Source organism: Tamandua tetradactyla, chromosome 6 (assembly GCF_023851605.1).
Source record: "Tamandua tetradactyla isolate mTamTet1 chromosome 6, mTamTet1.pri, whole genome shotgun sequence".
In the NCBI taxonomy this organism is placed as follows: Eukaryota; Metazoa; Chordata; class Mammalia; order Pilosa; family Myrmecophagidae; genus Tamandua; species Tamandua tetradactyla.
This window is the reverse complement of record NC_135332.1, coordinates 123493721-123521472: the sequence shown is the minus strand read 5'-3', so window position 1 is coordinate 123521472 and position 27752 is coordinate 123493721. Positions and strand designations below refer to the sequence as shown.

At 40.9% G+C, this 27752-nt stretch overlaps 2 long non-coding RNA genes and 1 pseudogene across 3 annotated transcripts in view; 2 read left to right on the top strand and 1 right to left on the bottom strand.

Moving 5' to 3' along the window:
* LOC143688768 (uncharacterized) overlaps positions 1-10957 on the bottom strand; it is a 23661-nt gene extending 12704 nt beyond the window's left edge. The window contains exons 1-3 of one of the 2 annotated variants that reach the window (XR_013178282.1): positions 10564-10957; positions 8562-8687; positions 406-5628 (exon numbers count right to left, since the gene is read on the bottom strand). This is a non-coding gene — a long non-coding RNA (uncharacterized LOC143688768). Of the gene's footprint in view, positions 1-405; positions 5629-8561; positions 8688-10563 lie in introns of those variants that run through there. The other variant, XR_013178281.1, reaches the window with a different exon arrangement.
* Positions 6108-7298, top strand: LOC143688767 (olfactory receptor 56B4-like; annotated as a pseudogene).
* On the top strand, positions 10323-27752 carry LOC143688769 (uncharacterized). Its single transcript, XR_013178283.1, has 3 exons — positions 10323-11128; positions 12905-13093; positions 27593-27752. It is a non-coding gene; the product is annotated as an uncharacterized LOC143688769 (long non-coding RNA).

Below are 27752 nucleotides of genomic sequence, written 5' to 3'. Positions count from 1 at the left end.
TTAAGTTTCATATGAACAAACCCCAAAATTGGGGACTCAGCCTATTGCTTTGGTTGTCCCCACTGCTTGTGAGAATACCATGAATTCTCCACTTGGGGAGGTTGAATTTTCCCCTTTTCTCACCATCCCCCCAAGGGTACTTAGCAAATACTTTTTAACTGCTGTTCAAATCACTCTGGGATTTATTGGGGCATCACTCTGGGCAAACCTACAAAATCTTATGCCCTACTCAAGGTTCCATGTACTTATGGTAGAATACACCTTTTGAGTGAAGGGGTTTTTAATGCAACAGGGGTTATCCAGAAAACTGAAAAAAAAATCAGACTTTTGAAGAATGAATCTTGTATAAGAATATTTATTTTAAGATTATGTAAATAGTGTATTCATCTTAACAAATATGGGAAGAACAGAAAAAGTCTTTAAAAAATTGAATCCATAATCTCATCATAATAAATAGCAACTATAACATTTTGGCGTGCTTTTCTCTCAGTACTTTTGCTATGCGTGTATATATAAACAGATTTTTTTATATAGTCACAAGACAATTATCTATATTTTTAAATCCTGTTCCTTTTATTTATGATTTTGTCATTTTTGAATTCTTTGACACCAATTTTAAATTGCAACACTATGATCTAACCATTTCCCTTATTTGATAGAGCTATTTCCGTTTTCTCACTATAATAAATAATAATGTGAAGATCTTTGTTCATAAATTTTTGAGCAGATCTTCGATTATTTCCTCATCAAATATTCCTCAGTTACTGCTTGCATAGACTGTCAACAGTTTTAAAGCCTCTGACCGCGTCTCGCACAATTGCATTCTAAAACATTGAATAGCTTACTTTCCCATGAGACAACGTCTCATAGCGCTCCCTGCAGCCCTGTGTCAGCAGGAGGTAGTGTGCTGGGTGGGCCGAGCTGAAGCTTTGGAAGCTGAGGCCTGGGTGCGGCTGGACCCTACCATTTCCTTGCTATGGGACCTGAAGAAAGTTAATGTTTCTGAATTTCAGTTTCTCACATGTAAACAGGTTGACATGAGGAATAAATGAGATGCTAATAAATCACTTAGCATATTATTCATTACATAATAAATGCTCACTGTATGGTAGCTTCAAGTATTACTGATAGTTTTAAAAGTTCTATCCTGATGTGCTAACAGGCAAGATGGTATCTCATGTCATTTTGTTTTGAATTTAAATTTTTTTAAAAACTTAATAATGGCATTATTATTATTATTATTATTACAAAAAGCAGTGATAGAAAATTTAGAAAATACAAGTCAGCACAGAGGAAAAAATTCATTATCCCAACAATCTCAACCTTTTGATGTACTTGTTTCTGCACCTATTTTTTTGGAGGGGTGTCATTTTATTGACAGCTTTCTTCTTTATTTCATGGTTGTTGTTCCATTATTTTTGAGCTGTTCCTTTTCCTTGCATCTTTTTTACATTCGAAATACCAACTCTTAGGGCATTTTATTTTCAGGATAGGATGTAGTTTATTTTTTTAAATGCAATTTTATTGCGATTTATTCACACACCATGCAAACAGTCTGAAGTATACAATCAATGGCTTACAGTGTCATTACGTTTTTGTGCATACATCCACCACGATCAAATTTTAGAACATTTTTATTGCTCCAGAAAAATAAAAAAAAATAAAAAAGAAAACCCCAAACATCCCATATCCCCTACCTTCCCTTTTACTATTGACCCACAGTACTGGTGTGGTGCATTTATTACTGTTAATGAAAGAATATTAAGATATTACTGTTAATTATAGTCCATAGTTTACAATAGATACGCTTCTCTCATATACCTCTCAATTATTAACTCCTTGTATTTGTGTCGTACATTTGTCTTAGTTCATGAAATAATTTTTAAATATTTGTACTGTTAATCACAATCATTTTCCACCAAAAGATTCACTGTATTATACATGCCTATGTTTTAACATCCAGCTTTCCTCCTAGCGTCATAACATGTCTCTAAACTTCCCCTTTCTACCACATTCGCCCAAAATTCAGGACTATTAATTATTCTTACAATAACATGCTACCATCACCTCTATCCATTTCCAAATGCTTAAGTTTAACCTTGTTAAACATACTCCTTACATCAATTTTAGTAATGAATTTTTCTTAGACAAAGGCCCTTTTTTGTAGAGACTTCAAAATTATCTAGTATGGGAGCTGTACACGGTATTCTGGTTAACATATGTCTCATGAAGGTGGTTCCATTTTCTCATAACTTGCATTTCTCACCTGGTGTCAGACAATGGGAGGGATTAGAATCACCCCACCCTCTTCTGGGTAGGTTTACCCTGGTTTCAAGTGGTCGTGCATTTGTATGCCAGGAATTATGCTTCTACACCTAGTTTCATTGGTCTAAAAGTCCCTGAAAATCCCTAATTGGGCACTCATTCAAAGGTGAACCCCAGACTTCAATGTACTATGCTTTCCTTTTCTTCCTTCTCTCCACCTGCCCTCTTACCCCATGGACCCCTCCCATTATTTCCTGGAAAGTTAGGAGAGGTTGTCTCAAACTGTTAGCCAGATGCTGTGTTATACTAAAACCCAGAATATATCTTGAAAGATATTTTAAAAAGCAAAAAAATGGTATTAATGCACATTGAATATATTTTACTGTGATTGATACTTTGGGAAATCAAAAAAAGGATGTTCTCATGAATTTTACAGTTTAGTGGGAGAAGAAAAGTAACAAATACATAATTGTAATTCAATGAAAAAAAGTGTGAAATGATGTAAGAGAAAATTCTTGGGGAGTTTAGAGGGAGAATTTATTATCAAATGGAGAGATTAGGAAGGTTTCTTGAGGAAGTGGCCTTTGTGCTAACCCTGGAAGGGTGGGGCTCTGAAGAAAGTCCAAATGCAGTGGACAGGGCCTTCCAGGAGAAATCCACAGCAGGGGCGTGGCTCCAAGGCAGCAGCAGGCACAGGAGGTATGGGAGAGGGGGGCAGATTGAGCAATAGACCCAAGAAAACACATGCTCTTAATCTTACTCTATTTCTGTGGGGGGGGAACCCTTTGTAAAATAGGACCTTTAGAAGATGTTAGTTTTAGTTGGGGTGTGACCAACTGAGTCTGGGTGAGTTTTAATTCTATTACTGGAGGCTTTATAAAGAGAAAGCCGTGGGAAGGTGCTGGAAGCTAGAAGTTAGCAGGAACCGGAAAAGAAAGAGAAAGGAGAGCACATCGCCATGTAACGGGAAAGTCGAAACACCCAAAGATTGCCGGCCAGCCAGAACACCACGGACCCCGGGAGAAAGCCAGCTCCCAGCCTCCAAACCCGTGAGATAATAAATGCCCCTGGATAGGCCAACCCACTGCATGGTTTGTGTCATAGCAGCCCGGAAATGAAAACAAGTTTGGTGGTTTCTTTGGCTGGAATGCAGGGTGGGTTGATCTTAGAGGAACATGAATGCTTAGCTAACAGGGCTGGTCCCATTAAAGACTTTGAGGGAAGTGAGTAGGGCTTTGTTTGGGGAATATTAATCTGGAAAGAGTTTGCAGATTGGGCCAGGGATGAGTGTCCCTCTTTCTGACCCAGCTCTGGCTAGAGGGTCCAGGTAGGCGGTGACCGAATGAAGTTTCAGAAAGTGAGTTTTCTTCATACTACAAAGAAACATTCCTTCACTCTCATTTTACTTGAAACACTGTCAAATTCCCCCGTCTTCATTCTGAATAAAGATATGCATTTTAAAAGCTAACATGAATTGTGCTCTCACTATGTGCCAGACACTGTTTTAAGTACTTTTAGAATGTTTATTCTAAACATTTATTCTAATGCTTATTTCTGCTCCACAAGGTAGGTTGTGATCTCCCATTTTACTGATGAGATCGTTGAGGTATAGGGTGATGAGGAAACTTGCAGAGGTCAAACCTGTGACAAAATGATGAGGGTAAGGACCCAGGCTGTATCTGATGCCAGAGCCCGGGCTCTTTGCTGCTGTGCATCGCCATTGGTATCCCAGGCAACAAGATAGTCAGCCAGGCAAGCACAGCTTAACAGGCATCTAACGCGCTCCCTCAGGGTCCTGAAGCAAATGGAGAGGTGGGGCCTTTGGCAGGTGGGAGAGGACAGGTCCTGCTCGGGGGGCATCACCTTCTTCTCATCTCCAACTGGTGGCTGCCTTGTAGGAAAATTGTCTGGCACCACCAGAGTTTTGAAATGTTAATAGGCACTGGAAATCTAGATTATTGTGTGCCATCTCCTGATTTTCAAAGGCTGGCTCAATTATATATATTTTTTAATTTCATAAAAAATTTATCCCTTTATTATCAAATTATCAATCAAATAAAATGGGTATGAGTTAGGCATAATGTTGATTTAGTGAACATTACACTGATAGTCACGATACTTTAATTGGAATATTGCATTTAATTCTACTATGTATTTTGGAGTATTTTTACACAAGTTTCCTTGAGGAGGAATCACAAACATAAATAAATTAGCATTTTATAAATTGGAAGCTACTTTTTCCTTTTGTGAAAATTCTAGATTTAGTTCCGTATCAGCTAAATCACCTACTTAGAATCGATAGGAAGTTACAGACAGAGCTTATATTAGAATTTAAGTGTTTTTGACTACCAGTCCAATACTGTTTCCTCACATATTCCTATTATTGAAAAAAGTAAACAAATAGGCAAACATCCCCTAACACAATTCCTTTTGTACCAAGGATCCTGATTGATAGTCCTTGAGAAATTATTGAATATTCTGAAATGTCTAGAATTCTGTTAAGAATTCTTAACTGTTAAGCATTCTTATCCTTTTGTGAAAGTTCAGAAATATTTTTTCCTTTGCAACTTTTGCAAGTACCTTTAAAAAACAGTATTCTAGATAACCAAATACAGATGCTTAAAATTTGGGAGACACTCACTTGTCAGACAGACTAACCAAATCAAACCTTGTGAACCGTTGAATAACAAGGGACCATACATAAACTTTTACTAAACTGTGAATTTGCACAAAGAATATTCATTTTTCTTGTACAAAAATGTAAATAAAGTGTGGAAATCCTGGAAGACATTGGAACTACACCTCATCAAATAAACATATGTGTTCGACCTGTGTGTATTTTGCTCAATTCCGTGCTGGACTCCATGAGGTCTTACTACATTTAGGGAATAAGTTCTAATATACTTGGAACATTTAATATGAAAAATAATTTTAAAGGATATACAAATTTAGAGATGGAGACATAACTTAGAGTTATAGATGTTGATTTAGGTAGTAGGGTAGAGAGAAAAGTTAAACACTATGGAAATCAAGAAAGAATTACCCAATTTCATGGATGGTATGGGTTATAATGAGAAAACTTCAATAATAGCTAATATTATTAAAATATTATATCTAGGTTATAAGGCACTATAGTAAGCACTTTATATATATTTGATAACTTATTCTTTTTTCTTTTCCAAGTTATGGTTATTGTATTTTTATTTATTTATTTTTAATTGTGAAAGAGAGCATATATACAAAAAAGCAATACATTTCAAAGTGTACTGCAATGATTAGTTACAGAACAGATTTCAGAGTTTGGTATGGGTTGCAGTTCCACAATTTTTGTTTTTTCCTTCTAGGTGTTCCAAACACTGGAGACTAAAAGAAACATCATTATAATGACTCAGCAGTCATACCCATTTTTAAATCCTATTTTCTCTGTTATCACTCCATCTTCTCCTTTGATCTTTATCCTACTCTTTAGAGGTATTTGGACTATGCCCATTCTAACTTTTTCATGTTAGAAAGGGCTGTTATAACCAGGTTCAATTCTGGGCACCTACACTCAAAAAAAAAAAAAAGACATATGCAAAATACAAAATTATCCCATATAATCCTTTAAAATACTTTTCAAAAATGGGACTAAATAACCTAAAAATTAATACTTTCTGTTAGTGGTAAAATTATCATTGGTAGGTATGGACTTGTTTATTAGACATACAAGTGAAGATGACAAATAGCTATTCCAACATTATATTACAACTTATATTGGTTTTCTTTATTGCCCTCTGTGGGATATGTCCAGGAGCCAAAAAAAAAACGAAAGTGAGGTTTAGTCATAACAAAAGGAATGAGGCACAGGAAAGAGGATTCTAATTATAACTGCCATATGAACTTTCAAATGCAATTTCTTCTCTATTTCAGTTTATGGACAGACACTGAGAAAGGGACAACTGTGCAATGGATACCTCCACCAGTGTTACCAACAGTTCCACCTTCCAGAATTCCCACTTCATCCTCATAGGCCTCCCAGGCATTCACGAGTGGCAACACTGGCTCTCCCTGCCCCTGGCTCTGCTCTACCTCTTAGCTCTTGGTGCCAATCTCCTCATCATGATCACCATACAACATGAGCCCATGCTCCATGAGGCCATGTACCATTTTCCGAGCATATTATCAGTGGTGGACATTGGCCTGGCCACCACCATCATGCCCAAGATCCTGGCCATCTTCTGGTTTGATGCCAAGGCCATCAGCCTCTCTGAGTGCTTTGCTCAGATCTATGCCATCCACTGCTTCTTTTGCATGGAGACTGGTATCTTCCTCTGCATGGTGGTGGACAGATACATAGCCATCCGCCACCCACTTTGATACCCCTCCATAATCACTGAAGCTTCTGTGATCAAAGCCACAGGATTCATGGTGCTCGGGAATGGCCTGTTGACCATCCCGGTGCCTGTCCTGGCTGCACAGAGACTCTACTGCTCCAAGAATGAGATTCAGCACTGCCTCTGCTCTAACTTGGAGGTTATCAGCCTGGCTTGTGATGACATCACCGTGAACAAATGTTACCAACTTGTCTCAGCATGGGTCCTGGTTGGGAGTGACACGGCCCTGGTGTTTTCTTCCTATGCTCTAATCCTACGCTCTGTGATGAGGCTGAACTCAGTGGAAGCAATGTCCAAGGCTCTGAGCACCTGCAGCTCCCACCTCATCCTCATCCTCTTTTTCTACTCAGGTATCATTGTGCTGTCTGTCACACACTTAGCAGAAAAAAATATTCCACCTATCCCCGTATTTCTTAATGTGTTGCACAATGTCATTCCCCCTGCACTCAACCCCTTGGTCTATGCACTCAGGATGCAGGAGCTCAGATTGGGTTTCCAAAGATTGCATGGGCTGGGTGAAGACATGTCCATCAAGTAACTCCAGCTTTAGAAACCACTAAATGTTAAGAAGGGACTGAGGTGTTTTTTAGTTTTCAAAGGACCTAAGCTTGTGATTCTACTTTTACCTCTCTCTGGGGATAAAAACAGCCAACTAGATTGTGAAAAATATCAGTCTTATGTATGAAAATACGCCCATTACAATTACAAACAAATTTCTGATCACTTAGAAAATAAATATTAGAAAAATGAAATGACCCTGAATCTTAACGTCACCCCAAGATTGAAATTCTTATATGCACATGATAAGACATAAAATCAGTCTAAACATTCAAAAAACCAAATTGGCAAAATTTATCAAACTGCTTATCAATGTTCAAATTCTTTATCCAGTACTTACACTTTCAATGAAATATCCTAAAGAAATAATCTACACACAATCTAAGAGAATTATTCAAAAAGTTCATTATAATATCATTATTAATAGAAGATGCCACCCTTAAAAATAATATTTACATGACTTTAATTTAGCCCTTACATATTTATGTGCTTTCTATATAGAATTTTCACATAAGAAAGAAAAAGATTTGTTTTAAATGGTAGAGAAAGTCTCATTCTGAACCAGAAAAACTTCAGTCATAATTGAGGAATGAATGGCAATTAAGTACTAAGTGCTTCATATAGACAAGAAAATGTGATAATAACTATAAAATATATATTTATAATCTCACAATAAGCCTGTGAGAAAAGTAGAAAATTGTCCCCAACTCCACAAGTAAGGAAATGGAGACTTGGGGGTTAGGGAACTTGCCTCTAGCAGCAGTTTTTAAATTGAGACAGCCACAGGATTCAGGTCCTTGGATGTCTGAATCACCCTTGCACTATTCTGTATCTTCATCTTGCTATGTTCCCGAATTTCAGTGCAAACCTGGTCAACTTATAAAACCTTTCTTATGCTTCAAGTCTTCAAGTTAAAGTACTTCTAATAATAAAGTTTGTTGTGCTTTCACAAGCATCTAGTATGCTGTGACAACCTAAAGAGGCAATAAAGAAAAGCACTTAAAGTAAGATAGACAAATGGAAAAATTTAATTATTTTATAAAAAAAAAAAAAAAGAAAGAGCTGTTATAATATGGTCTTGGGGATGATGTTCTGGACAGGCTGGTCCCTCTGGGTTTCAGGACTTATCTAGCCTAGGAACCATCAGGAGGTTGTAGGTTTCTGGAAAGTAATCACAGTGCATGGTACCTTTGTAGAATCTCAGATAGAGAGAGACCTAGGGGTCCTTCAGGGCTGGCAGAAATGGTTTTGGTTCTGTTTGGCAAACCCTGGTAATTAGCAATATCTAGCTGAAGCTTGCATACAAGTAACCTCCAAAGTAGTTTCTCAACTTTATTTGAACTCTCTTAGCCACTGATACCTTACTTTGTTATATTTCTTCCCCATCTTGGTCAGGAAGGTGTTGTCAATCCCACGGTGTCAGGGCCAGGCTCATCCCTGGGAGTCATGTTCCAAGTTGCCAGAGAGACTTTCACCCTGGATGTCATGTCCCTGTATGGGGGAGGGCAATGATTTTACTTGCAGAGTTGGGCTTAGAGAGAGAGAGAGAGAGGCCACATCTATGGCTCAAATGTATTTAAATATAATGTGAGGGTCAAATAAAACACCTCTGTGACTGGAGTTGGCCCACTGGCCACCATTGGGTATCCCTGGATGGGAGTCCAGATGGCCAGTTAAGAGGCACTGCAGAGGTCCAGGCAGGGGTAAGGGGGATGGAGCAGGCGCCACCCCAGGTGGAGAGCTGCACTGCATGTAAGGAATCTCTCTTTTCCTTAGCACAGGAGGAAAACCCAGCACAATTGTACTGGATCCTTGCGAGACAGAGTTTTCTGACACTCTCATACAGATTAGAAAATAATTTTCTCCTGTCAGATGTCCTATTTATCGAACTATACATGGCCTGAGCCAGGCAGGCTGGAAGGTGGACATGGAAAGAACCAGGATTTGCACAGCTGCATTTAGTGCTGTGCTCTGATGCACTAGCAAATGGGAGTTCCAGCAGGATTTTGCACTTCCACTAGAAGTATGTATTGATAATAGGACTAATTTCAAAAAGCTGTCCACACATATTGTCTCTCTTGTAGGTCCCATTTCTTTTAGATTAGATAACTAGAATAGATTGGTTCTTGTACAGTTTGTAGTCAGCTTCATTTCCTGGTTCTCACACACCAGCCTGGCATTGTTGTGTTTGGATTCACAACATTGCAAGGGGAAGTTTACATCCCCACCCAGACAGCTGTGTTCATTGAAATAGAAGGAACGATGATGATGTTTATTTCCGGAATGGTAAAACACAGAACCCCTGCTCTCTAAAAATAGGTCACTCTTTGACTCCGAGGTAAACTGGATCTGTTTACCTAAACTCAGAACTGTCTGACAATGGTTCTCTGACGTTAGAATAAGTTGAAAAAGATTTGTACATTATTTTGAAAGTATTAAAATGGTAGCCTTTGAAATTCTGCAGTTTTTGCTTTCTGGAATAATTAGAAAATTTGGATTCAGTAGGAGACTATTTTCATGTATTTACTCTAAGTTGGGCCAAGTGTGGGAGGTCACGGCTGAAGCTGGTCCTTTTCTCATGAGTTCTCTAAATTAAAATTGCTTGGATAATGCTGGAACCATGACCCTTTGGCAAAGTTTCCAAGGCCGCCTCTTAATCCCAGATCAATGGGGTTCAACTGAGAGTAAAACAAAGGGTGCAGAGGATTCCACTTTTACCAGTAACAGACCTCTCCTCGTGGCCCTGGGGAAGCAAGTTAATCCTCTTTGAGACTCCCTTAAAAGATATTATACAGGGTTCAGGGTGGTTCAGTGGTAGAATGCTCGCCTTCCATGTGGGAGACCCAGGCTAGATTCCCGGACCATGCATCTCCCTGAAAATATTATACAACTTTGACCCTGCACATTTCAAGAGAAATCTTAGTTCTCTGGGTAAGTTGGGCTCCCAGGGAAGAGCCTCAGGTGGTGAATATTTGTGTTTACAGCAGCTCCCCATCTATGTCAAATGCTCCTTAGACCCAGCATCAGCCTCCCAACTCCATAGCTCTTGGAAGATTGAGAAATGAAACGAAAGAACATTTTGACAGTTCTCAGGAAATGAAGCTTAGAGACAAGAGCGAACCTCTCTCATTAAAATACCAAAAGGTCATTTAAAAATGCCTAGAAACTCTTGAGCAGGTTTGCAAACCTTTTCCTTCATTGGTCGGCACAGAAGTACTGCAAAAGTACTGCAAAGGTAGAATTCCCACCTGCCATGCCGGAGACCTGGGTTCAATTCCTGACCCATGAAGTTTCTAAAACAAACAAAGAAAGAAAAAACAAACAAACAAAAATTCAACAAATGGTGCCGCAATAATGGGATACTCACATGGAAAAGAATGAAATGTGACCACTGCCATACAGCATAAAAAAAAAAAAAAAAGTGCTGCGAGAGGCTCAGTTTCCTATTTTCCATGTGCAAATCGAATGGCTGAGGTCTAGATTTAAAGTAATTTTTGCTTCCTTGTTAATCCACGTTATCTCAATGCATAGACTGCTGGTGGCCTCACCCATATTCACTCTCGCTTTTATCTCGAGGAACAAAATTTTAGCTGAGCACAGTCCTGCCTGAAATAAGCCATATTTCCAGCCTCACTTGAAACTTCGAATGCCTGTTAATTTCAGGTGGAATTTGCAGGGAGGAACCTCGGAAAGCTTTCCTTATGACAGGGACGGAGAGCTGCAGGGCACTCCTGCTTGCCTGCCTGCCCTCCCTTCCTCAGCTGCTTGACTGGAATGTGAACTTGAGTAGCACTTCAGCCCCATATTAGGTCAAAATATGGAAGCTCCATGCTAAGAATGGTGGAGAAGAAAGCTTAGGGGTGTGGGTCTTTTGATGATCCGGTGGTGCCACGAATGCAAGCCTTGGCTGTTTATCCCTGGACATCATTCATGTAAGATAATAAACTTATAATTGTTTCAGCTACTAATTCTGTTTGATTTACTGTGTTAATTAATGCTGACCCCTAAATATGTGATTGAGAACTTGAATATATTTGTGAGGTTTACTTACCTAAACAAGCTGAATTAATGCTTAGTTGAGAGCAAATTCTTCCTGGACTGTATGTGATGTTGATGTAAAAGCATAAAAATAATTTCAGGGCCAAATATGGGACTTGACTTTTAAAGGCTCTGCTAAGAAATCACATTTTTCTAATTCCCCTAGATAGCGGGAAAATTGTTCACATACACATGCACACATACACACTAATAACACACAAGGGTTGTTGGACTTCAGCTCAGGGTGGTCTGAGTTTGAATTCAGGACATGGTCCCTAGCCAGCTGTGTGACCTTGGGCAAGTTACTTAATTGTGGCCTCTTTCTTCTTCATTTACAAATTGGGAGTATGAATATTTATCTCACATTGGGATGGTTCTAGAAGGTAATGTTTGTATTGCAGGATCTAAGTAAAATATAGTGAGCTAAGTTGACTAGAGGTTTGGAGGAAAAATTTAGAGTGGTGAAGGAGAAATAGGGTCCTAAATCTAGGCTCAGTAGCCCTTTGCACTGCATTTCCAGATTGCTTATTCGCTTCTCTCACTTCTAATCCTTCTCCTCTCCCACCAGCCTATGCTATTAACTACTGCAAGGCCTAATCTTCTTAAGCCTATTTTGCTTTGTGCACCTGCAATAATAGCCTGGCATTTAAGACACTTGCAAGATCTGATCAGTCCTTTAGTCTCCTAACATCATGTTCTAGCACTCCCGAAACTCAGCTAGCTGCTGCAAGTGTCTCTACCTTCTTTCTGGGTCCCACACATTTCCATCGTCACCTGGAGTGCTCTGGTACCAACATTTCTCTGCCCACGCAAGCCTCACCCTCCTACAGCACCAGCTCAAGCTCTCCTCTTCCATGAGGCCTTTTCTGGCTACTTCTGCTTTCCTACCCACGAACCACGCATCTTAGCCACTATTTGTAACTGCACATTATTCTCTGAAGTGTGAGAGTCTTTCGCCTAGTTCAGAGCTGGTTTCATTGTGTCGGTCTGTGATAGAAAAAGCTCATTGACCAATGCGCAAAGGTGGGACAGTTTGCAGCCCAGGAAAGATGCCTTGCAGGGATGCCTTGCCTAAGGGGCTTTTCCACCCCTCGGAGTCAAATCCTCCACTTTGCAGGCTCAAAAGCCCGGTTTTATTCATTTGTTCACCCAGTGAGGGATTATTGAGTGTCTACCATAAAGAGCTGGATTTTTTTAGCAGCTCCGTTCTCTTAAGGGCAGACTAAAGAAAGAGAGCTTGTCTGTGAACTAAGTCGCCGTACTTGGTAGAACTGGGACCTCTGAGGGGGCTGGAGCAAACTCCTGGAAGCCCGGGTGGCACACGCTCCATCACGGGGTCTACACGAGGATCCACTTTATCTTGGGTGGTGGCGGGTGAGTTAAGTGAACTGCTGGCTTCTTGCCTTGGGTTCTGAGCAGAGGGACGCTCCCATCTTCCCCACGGGGCTCTCCATGCCTTTGGAGCCACAGGCGCCAAGACCTCAGGAGGAACCACCCTCTCCCCTTGATCCGCTGGACGGGATGCCCGTCCCTCCACTTCCCCACCAGCTCTGCAGAAGACAGACATACTTGGGAGCTATTCTGACTCTTGAAGGTGAGTTGGTCTATTTCTCCAAGTGCTGATTTTACATTTTGTCTCTCTGCAGTCAATCTTAACTCTTTATTTTTAGGTGCTTCCTGCAAGCTGTAAGTACAGACGACCCTGCGCTCTGCTGCCCTGGCATCCAGTCTCCCCACGGAAAATGGAGAATGTTTAGCAAATAGTTGCCACCGAATGCATGGTATTGAAGAAAGAAAGACAGGCTTCAGAAGGTTTTCATTCTGAGGACCATTATATTCCATCTGAAAAGTAAAAAGTGGTGAGTGTTTCATAGGTTGCTAAACAATCCTGAATTATTTGCGTTGGAAAACAGTCGTTCACTCCCTGGCTGTTTGGTTGCTGTTGGGGATCTCCTCTCTCTGCTCTAAGCCAAATGTGCAAGCACATGAGTCAAGGATAAAAGAGCCCCAGACGCTGCCTATTGGATCGTTTTCTTGGATTATCGCCCTCTGTACCCGACTCTTGGGGGAAGTTGTTGCAGAAAGGCCGGTAGTGAAAGGAGTATGTATTTTCAGAGTCTGAACTGGAAGTGGTGCACGCCTTCTTTAAAGGGGTGAGGAGGGGAGGTTTTTGGGTTCAAACCTAACCCCCCAGGCCATGAAGACGGTCCTAACTTAATCCCTTTGGCCAGAGAGCATGGCAGCGTGAGCTCTGTGGGAGGGAGCACACTGTTCTCTTTTGTTGTTCTTACAAACAGGACATGGCCTCCAATAATTTAAAAGCTGTTTTTATTTCTTCTTGCTTGAGACAGCTCATCCTGCCTCTTGCTGGGTGCCTGTGAGGGAAGAGAGAGGAAGGAAAGGAAAGCGGGAAGGAAGTCCCTTCCCCACACTGAGTGCCCAGTCTCCTTCCCCTGCACATTCAAGGATTCATTTAAGTAGTTCCTCCCCAGCGCACCTCCCATCACATTTCCCCCGACGACGCAGCCTCCTTCTGCTCCAGGGCAGCTGGCTTCTCTCACTTCCCACTTGCAGCCTCCGCTTTGCCTCTTTCTCAGACCAAACTGGGTTTGGGGTGGGAAGCAATTAAGCAGATTCCCCCCCCCCCCACCCCCATAAGTCCCTCCGTGGTCATCTCGCATCCAGATATCCTCACTATCCTGCTAACCAAGAATTCTGCTGACTGCTGAGCTGTCTCCTTGTACTGGAAGTTGTAACAGGCTCTGGCCCCCTCCCTCTCATCCTCTGGGACACCTGCAGCCCACATCTTCTGCCTGAACTCACTATCTCCCACCCCCTCAACTGCTGTGTGTCCTGGTTTCTAAATTCCCCACTCAGTTTGGGGCTGATGTGGATAGTTGGTATTTTCCCCATCCTATGCAAAGTGCTCTGCAAATACAGCTTCAAGACAGGGTCTTCAGTCCTCTGCCAACCAAACTGCTGCCTCTGGGCCCTTCCTATACTGCAATTCGGGAGCTGCCCCGGCCAGCACCCCTTTTGACTGGGGCCTGCCTTGCTGTGCCCTTGCAGATGTCCCTAACCCTGAACCCGACTGCCCTCTGCCATGCTACTGGCCTGTTCTGCTGGGGCTTTTGGGGGGACCTTGGCCTCCGGCTGCTGGGATCTGCCCTCTGGTGTGGATACTTCTGTTTGCCAGACCCTGGCGCCCTGCCTGGTGGGCACCACGTCCTGGGACTCAGTGAAAGTTATCCGACGAACGGCAACATGGGGTGATGCCAGGGGAGACATAGAAATCTGGCATCCTTTCAAGCTGATAATCTCTACATTTTGTTCAACATTTATTGGGGGGGTCGGGGTCAGGGACAGCATGAGTGAGAACTGTTTCTAAGTTTCACTTCAGAACTTTGTCTCCTTTTGTGAAAAAGGGACCAGTTTACATTGTTCTGTGCTGCAATGAATCCTGTGTGGTGATCTGAATTAAAATGTGCCACGCTTTTCATATATCCCAGTAAGGCTTTAGCATTCCTCATAGATCGAAGGCCCAAGACCTCATAGGCCCAAGACAGCTCAGTGGGCCCTGGACCTGTATCTTTGCCGCCTGGGTATATCTCACCTTTTGCTGAGCTGTCTGCAGTATGCCAGCCTCTGCTTGTTCAGTTTGTCTGTATAAAACAGCTTGCCAGCCCACTAACCTTGAGATCCAACCAACAACTTTATGAAGGAGTTGTAGCTGTGATAATGAGGAAAAATTCAGACATTTAGCCTGTCCTCTGGGGATCAGTAGAGTTTCTTACAGTGTCTTTTCCAAGGTTTTCTCCACCCAGATTAAAGTGACCCTTTAAATAACTCCCACCTTATCCCTCAGGACATGTTTCTGCTCTCATAAATTTTGCTCTAAAAGCAATTTTAGGACAAAAAGTCATTTTTGTTTCCTTTCAAGAAAAATGACATTGACATTTCCATCCTTATGAGAAGATTCGGATGGACCACTTTCTGTACAGTGGAACGACTGTGTAATGTGGATAGACTCCAAAGCTCCCAAGAAAGAGGGCAGAGAGTTCACCTGCCGAATTGGCTCAGAGAGAGAGGCCACATCTGAGGAACAGTGTGCCTTTTGAAGCCAAGGATCATTTCTTACACACCTATCTATACCATAGTAGGCACTTGATATTTGTTGCCCTACCCTATTCTATGCATGTTCACAAATTAAGTAATTTACGTTTACAGTAGCCCTGTGGGAGAGGTATTATTAGCCATATTCTATAGAAGAGGAGACTGAGGTTTATATTATTAAGTCATTTATCTCAAGTCATGCAGCTAGTATGTGAGAGAGCCGAATAACCAGAATAAGAACCCTGAAAATGTCCCCAAATCTACTTGATTTCAGAACTCAAGCTCTTAAACCTGATGCTGCTTTCCCCCTATAATCATGAACTTGGCAGGCATTCAAATGTTGTTGACTGATGCAGTGCTTTTCTTTGTAGCAAGGTTGGCTAAAAGGGTGTCACCCGCTGATTTCTAACTTCTTTGCTATTAAAAAACTGTATCCTTTTTATCTTCCTTGTTTGGGAGGCCCAGAGACTTTTTTTCCCCACCAAATGTATCTCCTTCCCCAGAAGTACCCAGTTACCAAATAAAGGCTTCTAGTTGTCTTTATTTCTCCATTCGTGATCATACTTTTAAAAGTTTCTGTTTTGGAGCATTTGAAATCAGTTCTGGATAAAAATATACAGCTTTCTCAGAAATATGGCAATTTTGGCCCCTGTGGGAAAGTGTGACTTTGGCCTCTGGTTACATCTTATATGGCTCCCAAGCAATGCTAATGTGGGAGGCGGCACAAGTGGGAATTGCACATGACCTTGTTATTGCCAGACCACCAGGAATGCTCCCTTACAAACTGCATCAATTTGGACTGTGAGTTTTGAGCGGCAGTGGGATGTGGGCAGCCAGAGTTCTAGGTACTGAAGAGTAGTTAGCAGACCCCAGTGGCACATGTAATTTAATGAATTCAAAATATTTCAAATACTTTGACTTTGTGTGCTGACACACCTCAGGGTGCAGTTTGGAAAAACAGCAAGACTCAGCAATTGGGGGTTTCAGTGATAAGATGAGACACATGAGCATGCTGACTGGAATCGTAGTAATCCTGGAGCTAAAAGTTATGGCTGAGCCAAAGGGCCTGGGTGTGCATGGAATCTAAAATTCTCCTGGGAGATTGGGCAGGGAAGTCTCCTGCCTAATAAGTGAGTCTAGCACTTGTCACTGGTTCATCCATTAAAACTACTTAATCTGGTCCAAGGGACCCATCTGTCTTCTCAGCCAGAGAATACTCACGGTCTCTACTGATGTATGGGAAGATGGAGAGAGGAAACCTGAGCCAGGAAGTCCAGTTTATTTCTGAAGAAAATAGAAGAAAGAAGGTCAATGTTGAAGCCACCTGTGCAAATCTGTGAAGGGATGAATCACTTTTAGTCAAGGGACTGCTTAATTAAAACAATAATGTGTTACGTGTGCACGTGCTTGAGCATGCATGAGCATGTGCGCGCGTGTGTACGTGCGCGCACACACACACACACAAATACCCTATGTTGAAGCCTGAAGACACTGCCAAAAACTCCTGGCCTTGTGAAAGTGGTTTTTTTACAGTCATTGATTAAAGGCGTAAGTGTTGCTAAAAAAGTAGAAATGTCATCTTTTCTCTCTTTTTTTGTAATGCAATTAATTGTTTTTATTACAGCAGTTATAAGGTTTATAGAAAGATCATGTAGAAAGTAGAGAATTCCTATATACAGCCCCCCACCAACAGTTTTCCCTACCACTGACATTTTGCATTAGTGTGGTACGTTTGTTACAAATGATAAAACATAATTATAGTTACATTATTAACTGCAGTCCCCACTTTGCATAGGACTTACACTTTGTGTTGTATGATTCTATTCCAGTACCTCATCCTCTCTTTTCTTGGGTGTTTTTGAAATTCTGCTGGTATGAACGCGTTAGCTATTTGCTAGCTGCTGTTGAGCAACTGGTTTTATTTTTTGTTCTGGATAGTATGAGCTGTCTAACATTGATTATTTGTATAAAACATTTGCTAAATGCCAGGCATTCTGTGTAGTTCACAATTCTCAGTTAGGTATTGTCACTCCTATTTCATAGAAGAGTATATTGAGGCTGAGAATATTCAATAACTAGCAGTCAAAGACATACAGATGGTTAGTTTCAGAGCTGGGATTCAAATTTAGGTCTTTCTGACTGTAAGACCTACGGCATTGGTCTTATCAATCTTTTCTGATGGGTTTCTTCTTTTGTGACAGCTGCAAAGTTGCTGAAGTCAATTAGTAGCCTATTTGTAGCAAGAATACAGGATTTGATGAGATGTATTAAGTATACAGAATTAATTCCGGCTATTTTCACTTTCAATACCCTGTTTCCCTATTCCCCATATTTATTTACTTATGTGCGTCTTCTTGCATTATATATAATTAATAAATGTCTTTATTTTGGGGGGCAAATTTGGGGCAGATAGTAGCAAATTGAAATGAAATGGCTATGTAAATAAATAACTGCAAAGTAAGAATTAAGAAGTCCTAACCTAAATCTTTAGACCCAATAATTGCTAACAGTTTTCCATAGTCATCAAATATCTAATGTAGCAGTTCTTTCATCTCCTGTTTCTTTACTATTTTCCTTCATGTCTTGTCTCCTCCCTCCCTCCCTCCCTCCCTCCCTTCTCTCTCTCCCTCTCTCTCTCTCTCTTTTCTTTGAGCCGTGAAAGCCTAAAACCATTGCCAAATTTGTGGCTACATGCAAACTCTTTTCCTTTTTAATGATTGACTCAAACTAAAATATTGCTAAAGAAATGTGTGGGTGCTTCTTCGCTTTTTATTCTGGTGTCGTAGAAGGTCAGTGACTGGTTATAGGAGCACTAACTGTTTTATAACAGATCTTTTGTGCAGGCACAGCAGCAAATGAAACCAGACGTGGAACTTGCAAACAATAAAGTTTTATCTCTTTCTTGGAGGGAAAAATGACCATCTTGGCCATCCTTGGGCATTTTCTTTAACCAGACACATCATCTGAGCCTGGAGACAGACTTAAATCCTTCAGGTTGATGACAGCTCCAACCCGTTCCTAAGTAATGCAACAGTTACGTCTAACCAGCTTTTGGAAGATTAAAGGGCTGGTCTACCAGGGGGTCAGTTCGAGTGGCACTGCCTGGGGGTGTTGCTCATAGGTGCACAGAATGCATTTACTCGGTTCAGTGGGAGACTTTTTTATTTTAAAAGTTTTGTTATTGTAATATGTGTTAGGAAAAGTTTAATTAACACGTCAAATCTTTGAGGGATAAAATTCCCGAGCATTTATCTAAAATTTAAAAAATAAGTTGATTTTGAAACAGTATTAAGAAATAACTCTCCTGGTGGCAGCACCCAGAGGAAAATTTATTAAAGTGATAGGCTAATAACAAGTCTGGGGAACCTTGAGTCGGGACAATATTTCATGGAGAAACACACAACAGGGAAAGATACCTGGGAATTTGGCCATGTCTGAGACTAGGATTCATCAGAAGGCCTTGAAGTCTTTCTGGCTGTTGTTTACCTCTTGAGAGTGTCAAATGTGATCTTCTTAGACTGAATAAAGACCCCTTCTATTTGTCTTGGTAGTGCACTGTTGATAGATGTCTTGTTTATCAGTTTCTCTATATTGCAGCTAATTCTTTTTACGTCTCTAGGGTTAGAGTTTTCAATTTGATTACTGGTCTTCACATTTTGCTTGGATAACCCGTAACTGAATTTTGAACATTAAAAAGTGAGCATCTCATATTTTAAATAATAATTTTAAATAGTCATCAAGGATTTCATTAGTAATATTTTACAATGCTCTTAAAATGTTAAGGTAAATCAAGGTAACATAAATAATTGGGTAAATTTATAAATTTGATACAATGTAAAAAATAGACTTTGGAAATATGTCTTTGAATGAATTGGCCAGAAGGGTGCCTATTTATGGCACCTTGATGAAAAAGAATTGTCTAGTTGTCCCTTTACTTTACAGGGAAGGTGAGAAAGGATAATTTCTATTACCATAGGGACCTTCTCTGGCAGATCAAGTTTAGGAAAGTGGTAGTTGAAGATGTGGAAACCAAATCCCTTAAAACAAACCATGACCCCATAACCCTCGAAAGACTTAGCGATTGGAACGTCGCTGAATTAGAATATCAGAAAAGTCACGGCCAGGGCCAGTTCCAGGGGTGTGTGACCTGTGCAGTTGCACAGATTCCACACTCAGGATGGCCTTGTGCTCAGTGTAATGCTCTATTGTCATCATCTTTACATTAGTAACATTTGAACATGGGGTCTACATGTTCATTTTGGTCGGATCCCTGTAAGTTATGTAGCCTCTACTGACCCTGAAGGTTTGTAGGGATCAACATTGACTGAGGAAGTAAAACGATTTGTTAAATATTAAGGATTTTTTGAGCCAGTTCTTAAACCATTGGTGGCTTGAAATAAGCCCGGTAATATTTTCTGGTTGGCTATCTGTATATATTACTTGTTAAATAGCTATGGCATATTAGAGATTATATTAGCTTCCTGTGTTATGGTCCTGTATGGATAAAACAAAAAGGATCCTCCCAGACATTGTTGATTGTCATTTAAAATCCCCCCACTTGCCACCTCCCGTTATAGAGATTGGATGGTATAATGTTCAATTTCCCTTGTGGCTAAGGGGGCCATGTGATCTTCTTATAGTCTGTGGATCACAAAAATGAGTTTTCTGGGGTACCTTATAGGAAAGATTATTTTTTATCTGATAAAGATGGGATAGATGTAGCTGGCTCAGTTCTCCATTCTCTGAGGTGGGATGCTGGAGTTGGGGAAGCCATCTATTAATCATGTGGTGACAAACATGTGGGAAAGGCCAAGAGACCCACAAGGTGGCAGCTTTGGCACACTGTCAAGCCTTTCAAACAATTCTAGCAGGTGCTTACCTCCAGACTTCTTGCTATGTATTTAAATCATTGTAAGTTAGATTTTGCTACTGGCAGCTGATGATGTCCCTGACTGATCCTTGTTCTTCAGGTCTCTGCTAGATGTCAGTTCCTTTGAGATGCTTTCCCAGGTCCCCAAAGATGGGTTTGGGTTCTCTCTTATAGGCTATCATAGCAAGCTGTTTCTGCCTCAGCACTCTGTTCTTCTCACTGGACCATAACATCCTTGAAGATAGGAGTTGTGTTTAATGCACAGTTGTGCCTTCAGGACTTCCCGAATAGATGTTCTATGATAGTACACAACTTAATAAACGTTGTTTATAAACACTTTCTGTGGAGGAAAGGGCTTTAAAGCAAGAGTAGGAGTAGAAGATATCTCTATCCTCACTCTTTCTCCTAATAGCTAATTTACTAGGGAAATAGCTTTTGAAAGGAAGATTACAACTTCTACTATCTCTTGAATGGAGAAGCTCACTTTACCTTACCTCTCGTGAGCCCTGTTGCAAACACCTTTGTGTTCAGTAGCCTATGCGACTTTGAATTTCTTCATGTATTATTTAGCTCTTGGTTCAAAGCTTTTACTGAATGTGAGTCCATATCTCATCAACTAAGTGATCTTGCTTCTAAAGAACTCAATTTTTCTCCATCTGAACTTCAAGCCTGCATATAGAATTAACCATTGTTGCCTTTTTTTGGTTACTCGTATGCCATCTAGTAAAATGTTTTTGCCATGCTATTGTATTCCATGGGCATTGGGAAGTTTTATTTTTCCTTGTAAAACCCAAAGTAACTATGGGATAGGAGGACATAAAATGGAAAACTCAAAATGCTTCTCATTTAAAGATTTGTTTTGTTTTGTTCTGTTGTAAGTAATGTGCAGAAGGGTAAGAAAAGGAAACAGAACAATGCTGACAATTCTGTGAGCTGTGAGTGACATTCACTACAGAGCAGAGTTTGCAAGGCACCAAGTAACCTCTGGTTGCTTATTGGACATAACCATTCTGACTTGGGCATCATAGAAAAAATGGCCAGACAGGATTATTTGACTCATTTTATAATAATCCATATTTACTATAAATGTCATGTCATATGATCCCTCAATGGAAAAGCTACTGAAATAGAATCAAGACACACATTGGTTTCAGTTGGGGGAGATCTAAACGTTAAGTATTTCTGCAGTTTCTGATCTGGTAAAATGTGCAATGCCTTTTATTTTTCAAAAAGTCAGACATAAAACACAATGCAATTTAACAACAAGGCTTGGCTTTTAGATAGTTTCTTGAGTGTGACTTCAACAGGTTTTCTTGGCAACTATGGGCATTTGTAAAGGGTATCAAATGAATTAATGATGGTTGTGCACAGAAAATTGTGTTACTGTGGTTTTTATGCTACTGTAGCGCTTGGCGCAAATCCCAAAGAGAGATCTACTTCCTTCATGAACCATTTTTAGCAGAAAGTCTCTTCAATTTTTTTGATACCAGGGAAAGGACTTAAAACATTGAAAAAATGCACTCTTGGGATTTTTGATCATCGTGATCTCAGTGGAGTGGTTGTGAACTCCTTTTTTCAAAGCCATAAAGCTTTTGCTGCAAAGGAGATGTTTCCTGCCAGGTTGCTCAGCAACCACCAACCCTCAGTAAATGACTACTTCATGCTGGTTATAAGCAAAATCTTTCAGAATCCTCTATTTGGTATGTGTATTTACATTAGTAGGTTCTGGGTGACTGGGAGGCAGAGTCTTCGGTACATACCTGGCTGGTCTCCGATCTCTGACCTGGTTGAACAGGGACACGTGTGGGTATGCCCGGTCAGTCCTTCCTCGGGGCAGAACTGGGGAGTGGGCCAAATTTTTACCTTTGAGCTGGCGCCATTTAATCTGTGATCTCTTCTCAAAATTAATTTTTAATTACACAGTAATGCATGAATACACTTTACTTGCAAAAACGGAATGTTATAATGAGTCTAAGATCCCCTTGATCACTTGTCCCAAGCTTAATCCCTTCTTAGCGACCACTGTATTATCAGTGCATTGAGGATCCTTCCAAGAGAATTTTCTATGTATTAATATATATATATTTAATATTAGTATCATTTAATAATGATAAAAATTGCATCTTGCAGCTAAGAAACAGGAGCTGAGAGACTTTCAATGACATGCTCAATATATATTTAGTATATTAATGTGTATATATATATATATTAATACATAGAAAATGTATGTTAATATATAGAAATACCCACATACACTTGTAGGATCATGGGACATTGCATTGTGTGTATGTTTGCTTTTTTTTCCCGCAAGGGCAGGCACCAGGAATCGAACCCGGGTCTCCGTCATGGCAGGTGAGAACTCTGCATGCTGAGCCACTATGGCCTGCCCTTGTGTGTTTGCTTTTTAAAAAGGAAGATCAGGGCAGTGTGATGGTGACTCAGTGGCAGAGTTCTCGTCTCCATGCCAGAGACCCGCGTTCGATTCCCGGTGCTTGCCCATGCAAAAAAAAAAAAAAATAATAATAATAACAAAAAAGGAAGATCGTACTATGAAGTATAGATATTTGTATGTGTAGCAAATATTTTTATTTGAATTATCCTGTTCTGACCAAAAGCTTAATTTAGTTACTTTTCTAAGGTAATAATTTATGGCACTGCGTTGCATTTTCAGTCTTAGGCATTATGAGAGAAGAGATAATAATAACTGATACATGTTTAACATTTCATACAATTATATGACATAACCACATATAATAATAAAAGTTTCAATTTATCAAGTGCTTTCTATATGCTAGGTATCTCTCTGCATGATTTTTACATGCATCCCTTATTTCATTTAAAAATCACAATTACATGCAAAATAGATATCTGTCCCATGCAACAGTGAAGGAAACTGTCTTGCTCAGCAAGACAGAGTCACTTGACCAAGCCATACCACAAAGTACAAGTGCTGGCTTTGGACCCCAGGACTTCCTCCTTCCTTGTTCACCTCCCCTTGACTTGCCGTTACCCTCCTATGCAGGCATTATTGAACCCTCTATTTTACAGTGGAAGAAAGAGAAGGTCAGAATGGTTTAATGAAAAGTTATGGTTAAGACCCAGGATTTGATCCTTATCTTAGGATCCAAATGTTCCTATTCATTCCACTATCGTATGCTGGCCCTCGGACAGGCTTAATGTTGGCATGAAAATACCCCAGTTGCTGTTTTGTTAACTGTGAGTTAGTAGCAAAATTTAATAATGATAAAAATTGCATCCCGCAGCTAAGAAACAGGAGCTGAGAGACTTTCAATGACATGCTCAATATATATTTAGTAAATGGCTAATCTGAGATCGGAATTTAGGGATTCTGACTTCAAATGCACCATCAGCCTGAGTTATAGACCGCAGAAGGCCCCTTTTCCTCTTGAGTCCCACGAAAGTTTCACCTCAGAGCTGGTATCTTCATCAATAGCCTGTAATCCAAATCATCAGACTGATCCCTGCAATTTTGTAATTGCGGTTAGGATAAAAAGGAAAGATACGTATCGACTAGAATGCCAACAGAGCCCAGCTGGCAGAGATCAGCCTAGGAGAACTGGAACCTTCTGGTGGCGTGGAGGAAACTTGAGTTTTGCACATGGTAGAGCTCCCTGAAACCCAAGGAGGACAAGAAAAGTTCTCTTTGTGTTTGTGGATTCTGGCCAGAGGCAGATACATTTGTACTAGCTCTGAAATTGTTTGAGGCTGATGTGAGAAATGAGCTCATGCTATTTCGATGGGTTCAACACCAAAAGCTACTAAGCCAATGAGGCTACGTCTCTGGGAAGGCTCCTCTGCTCACCACTCTCCTCCTCTTGCTTGTCAGTAGGCTGGTTAGTTAGCCAGGGTTTTAGGAGATATTTTAAGAGAGTTGTATTTGGAGCATCAGAGGGAGCGTAAAGCTGGTTTTGGGGATTGTTGTATCAGTTAAAGAAAGTTTGTTGGTCTGGGATTAGTGGAAGTTCTAGCTTTTGAATGCAAGACTGCCTGACTTCGAAGCCCAGGTCGTTTTCACTATACTCTGACTTACCATTACCCTCCATTTGAAGGCTCCCTTTTATAGAGGGAACAGAAGTTCAGAGTAGGTCAGTGATATGCTCCTTTTTCGAGGCCAAATTATTTTAAAACAATTTTTTATTGTGAAATATAACATAAAATAAATTTTCAAAGTACACTGTAGCATGTAGTTATAGAAAAAATTTCAGAGTTTGGTATGGGTTACAGTTTCACAATTTTAGGTATTTCCTTCCAGCTATTCCAAGACACTGGAGACTAAAGTAATATAATGACTCAGTGGTCATAGTCATTTGTTAAATCCTGTATTCTCTTTTATAACTCCTCCTTCTCCTTTGATCCTTCTTCCAGTCTTTAGGATTATGTGGGCTCTGGCCTTTCTAACTTTTTTTCCTGTTGGAAAGGAGTGTCGATAATATAGTTGATGTTCTGGAGAGGCTGACCCCTCTGGGTTTCAGGACTTATCTGGCCTAGGAACCCATCTGGAGGTTGTAGGTTTCTGGAAAGTGATCATAGCGCACGGAACCTTTGTAAAATCTCATACAATGCCCTGGGTGTTCTAGAGAGTTGGTAGGAATAGTTTTGGTTGGAGTTTGGCAAGCCATAGCAATTAGCAATGTATAGCTGAAGCTTACAAGAGCTTCACTCTATTTGACTCTTGACTCTATTTGAACTCTCTTAACCACTGATACCTTATTATTATTATTTTTAACACTTCTTTTCCTCCTTTTGGTCAGGAAGGCTGACCAAAAACCTTCTGTTGATCCCACAGTGCGAGGGCCAGGCTCATCCCTGGGAGTCATGTTCCTATGTTGCCAGGAGGGCTTGCACACTCGGATGTCATGTCCCACGTAGGGGGCAGGGTAATGATTTCTCTGTCAGAGTTGGGCTTAGAGAGAGGCCACATCTGACAACAAAAGAGGTCCTTTGGAAGTAACACTTAGGCATAACCATAGGCAGTCTTAGCTTCTTCGCCAGAGAAATAAGCTTCACAAGAGCAAACCTTGAGATCAAGGGCTTGCCTAATGTTTGAGACAGTATCAGGGGTTTCCCCAGTAGTAAAACTTAATAATTCCATATCCTTTCTCCTGTCCCTCAAGGGACTTTGTCAATACTTCTCGATTATCCGCCTAACATACTCTGGGATGTATCTGGGTATTAAGTGATATGGAATTACAAGCCCTCATTCCCATTCTGGGCTCCGTGTGTTTTGGTTCTTATAAGTGAGGTTTCCAGGCAGATTGAGTTAGATTATGTGCTACAGAAAATTTAGGTTTTAGGCAAAATAAATCTCTCTTCCTTTGGTCTTATGCAGAAGGTGAAATTCTAAAATACAGACAATGTCATCCTTACTCCTCTGTTCTGATTTACCTTAATCTCGACATGATTGGCTTCGTTCTTATCTCTGATTGAAGCCTCATCTCTTCCTTTCAGAGCTGCAGAACTCTTGACTCTAAGTCTTAGGTGCCACACAGGCAGCCAAAGTTCCAGGGAGATACCAAGTTATAAATATATAGCACAACATCTCAAAATCGAGAAATAACATTTACAGTTCTGGACTAATTGTGACTGCTCTAAGAGCTTACACTCTAGAGCCCAATTTTCTTATAAGTGTTTTCTGAAAGCAACCATACAATATCTGTTCTTTTGTTTCTGGCTGGCTTTGCACCACATAATGTCCCATTCACCTCATTGCATGCTTCATGACTTCGTTCCTTTCTGTAGCTGCACAAATATTCCATCACATGTATACACTATAGTTTGCCTTCTGCTTCTCCGTCGATGTATCCTTCAGCCACCTCCAATCCCTGGGCACCATGTATAATGTGAAGGCCAGAATTTGACTCCTGGTTTCAGAACTCAGAAGGCCATCCTCTTTGCACTCTGGCATGTTGCCTTCTAGACTGGCTTAATATCAGAACCCAAATGATTGCTGTTGGAACTTGCTGTCTGGTTAACCTATGAGCTGGTGGAAACAATAAAAAATAATGGATCCAGTTATCAACTGTGGGCAAATCACCAAATCTCTCAGGCCTCGCTTGTAATGTAGACTTTGCGTGGTGTTCTAAAGTCATGTTCTGCAGCAGTGTTGAGAAGGAGGTATGGTGCAGAGCCTACCGTTGTGACTACAGTGAGGTGTTCATTGTGGGCTGGAATAATACAGTGGTCTTTGCAATTTCGTGCAGGGTGTGCTGTCAGGAGGCGGTGTGATTCAGCTGTTAGATAATTCATTTTTCCCACTCAAAGAACTTATAATTTTAAACCCATTTACCTGGTGTAGTTCCCTTTCCCTTCATCTCATTGTGTACCTGCTCCACATCAGTGAGCTGCTTGCTGCTCCCAGCATCTGAGTGTCTGGCTGTCACAATGTGGTTTACTGTCTCCTCCCTGGGATAGAGGGCTGGGGCGGGGCAGGGGGGTGGGTGGGGAGAACGTACAAGCCTGGGGCATGGGCACTATGGGGTGAAAAATGTCCAGGCTTTCCTAGCTCTTGTGACCCAGACATACAATCACGGGAGACAATCATGACAATGTAGCACAAAAAGCACAAGATAGAAGAACTGGAGTTCAGATGAGGGATGGAATAATACTTACTTTGGGGGTACGATCAGAGGTAGGAATCTGAGACAATGTGTATAGCAGTAGGTATTCATAGCGATTGCCACAAAGAGTAGCACTTTTTAGACCTTGGCAATCCCAAGCTGGAGGAGGAGGAGGAGACAGGATGGCTTCCTAGAAGGGAAAGGGGTCTCTAAGCAGGAGAATGTCCTGCCCTGCCTGCCCCATGGAAAACAACTCCTGCCTATGGTGGGGAAGGCAAAGCCGTGGGGTCAAGAGGTCAGAATCAATGTAGGCAACAGGGGAGAACCCACTGAGTGCTCCCTGTGCCCCAGGACTGCAAAGCTAATAGTTTGTCATAGAAAATGTCTGGTTCATGCTCGCCCCTGGCCCAGGTGAGTCAAGAATTGTCAATGCCCATTTAGGATCTAGGGCCAGCCAGGCTCCTGGATTCTGGTGATCTCTCTTTCCTGAATATACTTTTCAATTCCTGCCTCATTCCTAAATTAACATTTGCACTCATGCTTTTATATATCCTGTTTCCATTGGTCTCCAAACCACCCAGGTGGAAGTTACAGCACAGAGACTTTCTCTGATCCCCTCAGTCTTGATCTGACATCCCTGAAGCAACTGTAGGGAGTTCCTGGTTGGTTGGTGACTGATATGGCCTAAGAGTGCATTTCTTATCTTCTGATATGATTATGCTGATGAACTAATGAGAAAATCCACAGGCGGAACAGTTCCCATGTGCTTCAGTCACTAAGATTACTTGTCATTTCAGACTCCACAAACTAACAATTGGAAAGGGTCCTGTGGACTCAGAGAAAATCGTAAGGCAGAGGTGAGACCATTTCTTCTGCTTTGACACAGACAGGGACTAATTTGAAGAAAAGGAGATTTGATATGCAAACAGCACTCCCAGCCTGGGTTATTTTTGCTTA